Source organism: Lactuca virosa, chromosome 2, assembly GCF_052849685.1.
Source record: "Lactuca virosa cultivar CGN04683 chromosome 2, Lactuca_virosa_CGN04683_v6, whole genome shotgun sequence".
NCBI classification, from domain to species: domain Eukaryota; kingdom Viridiplantae; phylum Streptophyta; class Magnoliopsida; order Asterales; family Asteraceae; genus Lactuca; species Lactuca virosa.
Window position 1 is genome coordinate 78,970,528 of NC_136427.1, and position 9,371 is coordinate 78,979,898.

Genomic DNA, 9,371 nt, shown 5'->3' on the forward strand with positions numbered 1-9,371 from the left:
TTCAACTATGATTCCTATGCTCATCCCTGAATACTATGATCAGTGGGCTGATCGCATGCAAGACTACTTAAATGGGCTGGATGAGGAGCTCTGGTCATGTATTAATGGAAATGGTACCCCTCCACCAAATGTTCAAGCAATTGGATCTTCATCTGGAACTTCAAGTGTTACTGATCAAGCTGATAGAATGAAGAAGCTTGAGAAAAGGTGTATGAGAGAATTGCGTGGTGCATTGCCTCATGTTGTTTACAACTACGTCAGAAGCTATACAACTACGAAAGACATCTGGAACAATCTCAAGGAAAACTTTCAAGGAAGTGAAAAAACTAAGATCAATTCTGTGAAACATTGTTTGATTGAATTGAAAGAATTCAAACAGAAGGATGGTAAATCGATAGAAGATTACTTTGATCGATTGAATGAATTAATCTACAAATGTAATCGCCATGGAATTTCCCGAACAACCATGGAGTTTAATTTGACATTCATCATGGGTTTGTGAATAGAATGGAGGAATGTGACATTGATGCTGAGAACTCAGCAGAGTTTCGATACTTCAACGCTTAATGACTTGTACAATCTGCTAAAAACTCATGAAGGAGAAGTAAATGAAATTGCCGAGGAATCAAAAATGAGTCTTGGAGGACCATTAGCTTTGATGTCAAAAGTTAATGAGAAAGAGTCAGTTGAAAAGGAAGATTCTGATATTGAAGGATTTTTTGTTAATTCAGACGATGAAGCTGTTGCATTTTACTCAAATAATAGGGTAAAAATGTTTTTCAAGAAACCGTTCAATCCAAGGATGAAACAAGGTGATGCTAAAGGAAGTTTCGTTAAAAAGTCAGTTGGTGAGGAAAAGAAAAAGTTTGAGAAAAATGAAGCAAAGACTGATGAATCCAAAGCTGAGAAGAAACTTAAAGGAGATTCGGGAATTGATTGCCACTACTGCTACAGAGCTAATCATATGGCGAGTGATTGTATGCTTTGTAAGAAAGATGAAAAGAAGAATAAAGTCAAGGACGAAGCATACTATGTGGAGCGTTTAGAAGAGGTTCGGGCGAAAGAGAAAGGAATCTCTCTTATGGCGAAAGGTGAGGATGATGATGAAGGAACATACCAAATCTGGTCCTCAGGTTCTGATGACGAGGAAATGCGTAATCCTACGCATGGGTCGATGTATGCCAAGTTTGAGGAAGAAAGTGACGAAGCGGTGACTGGTCGTTGTTTTATGACCAAAGGAGCAGATAAATCACCTATGACAACAAAGGTACGTTCTATTCTTCAATCTTTTAATATTCCTTTAAGTGCATATGATTCTGAACTAATTTCTTTTGATGATACTGTTGCTTATTTCGATACTTTGGTTATCTCTGCTAGTAATGAGGCTAAGAAATCAACTTCTTAGTTGCTAGAGGTTCAGAAGCAGTTAGATTTCAAGAAAATAAAAGTAGAAAGTCTAGAGTTACAGATTACGAATATAAGGTGTGATAGGGATTCATTGAGTAGTGAAGTAAAATTGTTGTTAGCTCAAAGGAACATATATTGTAATTCTGCGAAAAGACTTTACGCGAAATTAATTGCTTTGCATCATTCATCTGATATAAGCAAGGAACAACATAAGAATTTATTACCTTTTTTAGCTTACGAGAGAGAGAAGGTTGATAACATTTCTTATGATTGTGAGAAAACAATTGCCGAATTTGATAAAATTCCTGATGATAGATATGCTTATGGAATTGAGAAAAATTGATGAATATCTTGATGCAGATGAATTAGTTGATATTGTGAATGATACCTTGACCAAAACTGAACAAATTAAAATTTTGAAAAGAACTAAGAATTCAACATCTGATTGTCAATATAATTTTGCTGATATTGAAGATAATTTTGATAATATTAGCGAAATTAGTGATTTTGAGGATGTTGATTGTTCTCAGTTGTCTATCATTAATGTTGCATGTAAGTCTAAAGGAAAAGAAAAGTGTAATTATTTGAAGGTTAAGATTGACACTGACAAACCCTCAACTTCGAAAGTCTTTGATTTCGATCGTGTGAGTCTTAAAGATAGTCAAACTGATAGTAGTGATGATGAAAATGATGATGAAGGTTCGAACAAAACACCATCAACAAGTAACGATTCGAAAGAAACAACAATTCCACGAATTGTTGTTGATCTGGTGTACGGTGACACTGAAAAATTCAATAAGGTAATGACTGAAAATGGTGCTTATTATCTCGAAACTAAGCAACTGGTGTATCCAAACTTCAAATGCTCATATGATGTTGTTTTTCCAAATCAAGTGTTTGTGACAAAAGGAAATGTCGAAAGCATTAAACCAGAATTTAACAAATTGGCTGAGGAAGATAACAAACAAACATTTGATGAAGGATTTTTGCAAATCAGAGTATTATCGAAAATAATCTCATAAAGAATACATACACTTTTCAAAGACAAAAACCTCAAAGAAAATGGATTGAGAAACAAAAAGTTTCAAACGAAATTCCAAAACAAAATGAGGAGAAAATGAAAAATTTGTCAAAATCAACTCAAGAATTTAAAGATCAAATTGACAAATTTTCGAAAGATAATGACATTTCAAAAAGACAAGCACGAAAGAAAATTTTCTGGCAAACTGTTGAGTCTCGAAAGAAACAAAACGGATTGACAACGAAAACATCTGAACAGACAGAATTCAAATCTGTTATAACTAAGTCTTTGTCAAATTCAGGAAATCAGAAAAATCCCGCTCAATTTAAGAAATCATTGTCTGAATCCATTTCACAAACTACATTTTCGAAAGATAAAATATCAATCATTCATCACAGAAAGTTCAAAATCAAAATTTCACAAATCGATTTTCTCCTCCTGCACAACAAATATTTTCTCAAAATACAAATTTAAAACACACTCATCCATCAACTCAATCAAAGGTTTTTCAAAATCGATTTTCACGAAACACAAATGTCGAAAACAGTGTCAAAAATCGACAATTTGACAAATTTTTTCCTAAATCAAAGGTTGATTTCAATCCACAAAAACCAAATTTTCCAAATCCTTCTGGGAAGCAGAATTTAAAAGTTTCATACACTAAGGGTTCGTCAAATGTGAAGAATATCGAGCATTGGCTTGAAGGGAAAGGAAAGATGTTTCAATCTCGGAATTTTTCCCAACAACAAATTCGAGAAGCTTATGAGAAATATGTGAATGATTCTGCAAACGAAAGTTCATCTTCAAAAGAATCAAATATTTCTGTGAAAACATGGAAATCAGTTTCGAAAGATAGACATGTTGAGAAACAAACTGCGAACAAAAAGGCGAATGTCTGTGACAATCCTAAACCTTCGAAAACTTATGTTTCTGCTCCTTTACCTAATGATGTCGACTTAATTGATATTTTCAAATCAAAAGTTCGTGATTGGGTTTTAGGTTCTTCATTTCACTCGGTTTTCAAAGCTACTAACCAAGGACCCAAACAGCCTTGGGTACCTAAATTCTTTCATTAATTGCAGGTTTTGTGTGACGAGCAATATGATGATAAATGGTACATTGATAGTGGTTACTCTCGTCACATGACTGGAAAGAAGGAGAATTTGCGTGATTATCGAAGTTTGGAGAATGTAGGAGTAGTTAAATTTGGAAACAATCACAAATGTCAGGTGAAAGGATATGGCAAAGTCACGAATGGGAAATTTACTGTTAACAGAGTTGCATATGTTGAAGGTCTTCAACATAACTTGATAAGTGTTTCACAACTTGTTATTGGCACTGGCAATCAAGTGGTGTTTAACGAAGTAGGAAGCATCATTTCTGTCACACCCCCGAACCAGACGGCGGAAACGTCCGGGGGCTCGTGTGACTAACAATTGAATAATCATCACAATGAATATACATGAAACATAACACATTCATCACCAACATTACATAATACAACCAGCGTTGTTCACATCAAGTACATTGTTAAAATACATAAATCCAAATTGTTAAAAATACGATAACTGCTGTTACATAAAACAAAACCGTACACACTTGCAAATCTTCCAGCTTAACGATTACCTGAGAATACAAGTTATTTTGAAAACGGTCAACATATATAATGTTGGTGAGTTCATAAGTATGGTTGAATAAAAGCCTTTGTATCTTTCGTAAAAACCCAGAAAATCCGATATTTTCTGGAAAATGTCTGAAAATGTTGTGCAAATCAAATATATAATGCATGTGTGAATTTCATAGTTGTGATATATGTGTGTGTGTATATATATATATATATATATATATATATATATATATATATATATATATATATATATATATATGTTTGTAATTTAGATTTCCTTGTGTTGTAAGTAAGAGATTGTTTAGTAGTGATTATTTCCCTAGAAAATCCAATATCTTCTGATTTATAATAATGTCGAGGTTCTTGTATTGTTAAATAAATTGTTTTGTATTGACACCATCTAAGAAATTATCTCCGAAGTAATAATATTTTGGTATAGAATCCTAACATGAGCCGTTATAATCATACATGGTAATGACTAGGTTGCTTGTCTTGACATTTTTTCCAAATGTCGGGATTTGCTCAAGGTTTTGTCGCCCTAGACTGGCCTAGTCTAGCTGTAGCGAGCAGTTAAGGCGTGGGGGGTCACCCCATATAGATCTATACACAAACTCTCGCTCTCCCTCCAGGAGACTCTGATTATAACTACAAGCTACGATTGTACACTCAAGGTGCCAACCGACACGTCTCACTAGATTCTCAACCTTTCGTACTTTGATTAATGTTTACGTGTATGTTATGCGTTATCCATCCAAGGTCCAATTATAAGTATACAAAGTTCAATAGTTATGTGAAAGTATAGTTAAATTTACTAAGCATATGAATCTTAGTCCAAGGCCAATTAGCATGTAAATGGGTCACAAAGGCCCGATAAACATGTCATGGTAGATATTGGGCTTAATATACACCTGAATGGGCCCTTAAGGCCCATTGGCCACAAAAGATGAATATCAGGCCCAATAAATTTTTTAACGATATATTCCGTCCATTCGTATTGTTTCGTTGTTTATTGTTGCTCGTGGTTTACCGACCTTATTATAAAAAGTCTCCTTTTTCAAAACAACATTTTTGGTCCAAAGCCTCAAATTTTCAATTAAGGCCCAAAGTTTTGTAAAAATGACATTTTAGTCTATAGTTTGTAAAAATTTGCAACTTTGTCCCAAATGTCTAGAAATTCACGGTTTTAGTTCAAAAGTATGTATTTTGACATTTAAGACCTATTTTTGCAGAAAAGTGCATTTTCAGCCCTTGGTTTGTAAAAATTTACACTTTCGGCCCAATTTTGGAAAAGTTTACATTTTTGGTCCAATTTGAAAATAAATGTTATTTTCACCGCTAAATTTGGTTTATTTACATTTATGACCCAAATTTTACTCAAATAACATTTCTAAACCCAAAAACTTCATTTTTTTTCGCAATTTTTGGGCCCAAACCGTGAGGCCCAAAAGTTTTGGCCCATTAAGCTTAAATTTGCATTTTTGGACCTTTTTAAAGTATGTTTAACATAAAAATACCTTTTTATACATATAGGACTTGTTTGGTCCCTATAAAAACATAAATGTCACTTTTTGCCCTCATCTTTTGTTTTCTTGACAATTTTGGCCCTTAACAAAGTTTTTGCCTTAAATTTTGTATCTTAGACATATAACACTTTTAACTTGACAGTTTGATATATAAGGTGTCTTGGTTCATGGATCTTAACTCAATGTTACTTAAGAAGTCGTGATTTGTCAAGATCTAACATGTTTTTACAACATAATCTAAGAAATCACACAAGACATGCATATAACACATAGATCTACACATTTTACTTGCATTCTCCACCAAAAATCATGTAAAAACCAAAAACAAGGGGGTATGAACTCACCTTAGCTTGATGTTTCGGTTTTTGAAGAAGAATGGAAAGAGATGAAGTGATTTTCGGCCCTAGCAAACTTCCTTTGAGTAGTTTTCGAACTTAGGGGCTTCTAATGAGTTAGAACAAGAAATAAGGTTATGTACGAAAAGATTTTTAGCATTAAGATGGATAATATGTGTTTATATATAATAAACACTTACCAACAAGTTGAAACCTTGAAGATTAATCTTGAAGCACAAACAAAACCTTAAGATCTTTGATGAAATAAGAGGATGATGTTAGAGATTTTTGGAGAGGATTTTTGAGTGTGTGTGTGTGTGTGTGTTTTGGCTCTCGGCCGAGAGTCGAAGAAGAGAGAGGAGAGCGTGGTGAGGTGACTAGCATGGGAACATGAGAGACCATGCCTTGATACATGGTGTGTATTATGGAGGTGACACCTCCAAAGTCAACTCCCCCCTTCCATTACATTTTTCATTTTTCATTGATGATGGGTCGAGGGTTCTTGGGCTAGGAGAAAGGGTGGAGTAGTTTGGGCCTTGACTTGCCTTTATTCGAGATCACGAGGCCCAATGATTACTTTTCGGCCCAATGGGCTCATTAGATAGCTCACGGCCCATTTTGAAAGAAAAAAGGAGTTTATGGCCCATTAGGGCAAATTATATCATTAATGGCCCAATAAGGCCCATTAAGGGTAAACTAATTTGTTTTGGACCCAAAATGGCCCAAAAGGCTAAGTTTTATGGAAGTGGGTCCAATTAGAATCCAAATAGGGTTTGAAAGCCCAAAATGGTTGATTTGGATGCTTATTGGCCCATTAGGCCCAATAAGGAAATCCTAGTCCAATATGGACTTAAACCATGGATCTTAGGGCTTCAGACTCTTTGATGAACATGAATGGTGAATCTCAATGAGTATTGAGTGAGATTTGCTTAGAGTATATGTTTTACAATAGTTGAATGGTTACACAGGAATATAATTTCCTAGCTAAAATGCCAGTTGTGACATCATCCCCCCGTTAGGGGGAATTTCGTCCCGAAATTCTTTTGAAGACTAGGTTTGTAAAGGGAAAAAAATAAGTGAGGGTACTTCTACTTCATCTGGTCTTCGCATTCCCATGTGAATTCTGGTCCACGTTTACCGCTCCATCAAACCTTCACAATCTGGATGCGACATTGCTTTGTACGCTTCACCTCCCTATCCGTAATCTCGACTGGTTCTTCGACGAACAGGAGATTCTCGTTTATTTCAATCTCTTCCAAAGGAATGACAAGGGTTTCATCTGATAGACACTTTTTCAGATTTGAGACGTGAAACACTGGGTGTACGTTGCTGAGCTCGACAGGTAGCTGCAGCTTGTAAGAATCTCGAACGGTCCAATGTACCACGGGTTCAATTTACCTTGTTTCCCAAAGCGAACCATTTCTTTCCAAGGAGAGACCTTTAACATCACGCGATCCCCGACTTGAAATTCTAATGGCTTTCGCCGCTTGTCAGCATAGCTTTTCTGTCGGTCTCGCGATGCTTGAAGTCGAGCTTTGATTTGGACTATCCTTTCGGTCGTCTCACGGATGATTTCGGGTCCTGTAAGAGCACTAGCTGGCGATTTCCCTTTTGCTAGTTGAGTGTTACCCACCTAGGCCCAACATAGGGGCGATCTACATTTACGACCATAGAGAGCCTCGAAGGGAGCAACCTTGATGCTCATGTGATAACTGTTGTTATAAGAGAATTCGATTAGAGGCAAGTGGGCATCCCATGATTTGCCGAAGTCAATCACGCAAGCTCGGAGCATATCCTCGAGTGTCTGGATGGTACGCTCACTCTGACCATCCGTCTGTGGGTGGTAGGCGGTGCTCATATCTAGTTGTGTTCCCATTGCCTTCTGATGAGATTGCCAGAATCTTGAAGTAAATATGCTATCTCGATCCGAGATAATAGATACTGGCACTCCATGGAGTTTCACAACCTCCTTAAGGTAGATTCGGGTTAGTTTTTCCATCTTGTTGGACTCTTTTATTGGCAGGAAATGAGCGGATTTTGTTAATCTATCGATAATTACCCAGATAGCATCCAATCCATCTGTTGTCTTTGGCAATTTGGTCACGAAGTCCATAGTAATCCCTTCCCATTTCCACTCGGGTATCACTGGTTGTTGCAATAGTCCCGAGGGCTTTTGGTATTCCACTTTCACCTTGGCACAAGTAAGACACTTGCCCACGAAAGTAGCTATCTATGCCTTCATATTAGGCCACCAATATTGCTGCTTGATATCCAAATACATTTTATCTGACCCCGGATGAATATAATATCGCGTCTTGTGGGCTTTGTGCACGACTTTCTCTCTGAATCCCCCAATTTTGGGAAACCAGATTCTATTCATGAAGTAGTGGGTTCCATCGTCTCTAACTTCGAGCTCCTTCTCTATTCCTTGTAACGACTCACTAGAGACATTTTCCGACTTCAATGCGTTCAGTTGGGCTTCTTTGATTTGTGAGGCTAGATGAGATTGGATGGTGATTGACAGAGTCTTCGAATGACGACTTGAATACTCCTTTCTGCTCAGGGTATCGGCTACCACGTTAGCCATGCCTGGATGATATTTGATCTCACACTCATAATCATTTAACAACTCAACCCATCTTCGTTGCCACATGTTTAGTTCCTTTTGATTTAATGTGCTGGAGGCTCTTGTGGTGTGTAAAGATGGTGCACTTGGTACCATATAGGCAGTGCCTCCAAACTTTTAAGGCGAAGACCACCGCCCCTAGTTCAAGATCATGCGTTGTGTAATTTACTTCATGCGTTTTCAGTTGTCTGGATGCATAAGCAATTACCTTCTCTCGTTGCATGAGGACACAACCTAAACCTTGATTTGAAGCATCACAGTAAACTATGAAGTCTTCGGTTTCGTCCGGTAGGGATAGCACTGGAGCACTACAGAGGGCTTGCTTCAAGGTTTGGAAGGCAAACTCTTTCTTTTCGGTCCATTTGAAGGGTACGCCTTTTTGGTCAACGTGGTGAGGGGTTTGGCTATCTTGGAAAAGTTCTAAATGAATCTTCGGTAGTAGCCTGCAAGACCTAAGAATTGGCGAATTTCTATTGGCGTTGACGGAATTGCCCAGTTTTCGATTGCTTTGATCTTGGAGGGATCCACATGTATTCCTTCCTGACTGACTACATGGCCCAGGAAGTTCACATTATGGAGCCAAAACTCACACTTGGAGAGTTTCGCATACAACTTTTCAGTCCGCAGGGTTTCTAAAATCTGTCGGAGGTGTTGGCTATGATCTTCCTTGCTTCGAGAGTATACGAGAATATCATCGATGAATACGATTACGAATTTGTCAAGGAATGGGCGGCAGACTCGATTCATGAGGTCCATAAATGTAGCGGGGCATTCGTTAGATCGAAGGGCATCACGAAGAATTCGTAATGACCGTAACATGTTCGGAAAGCAG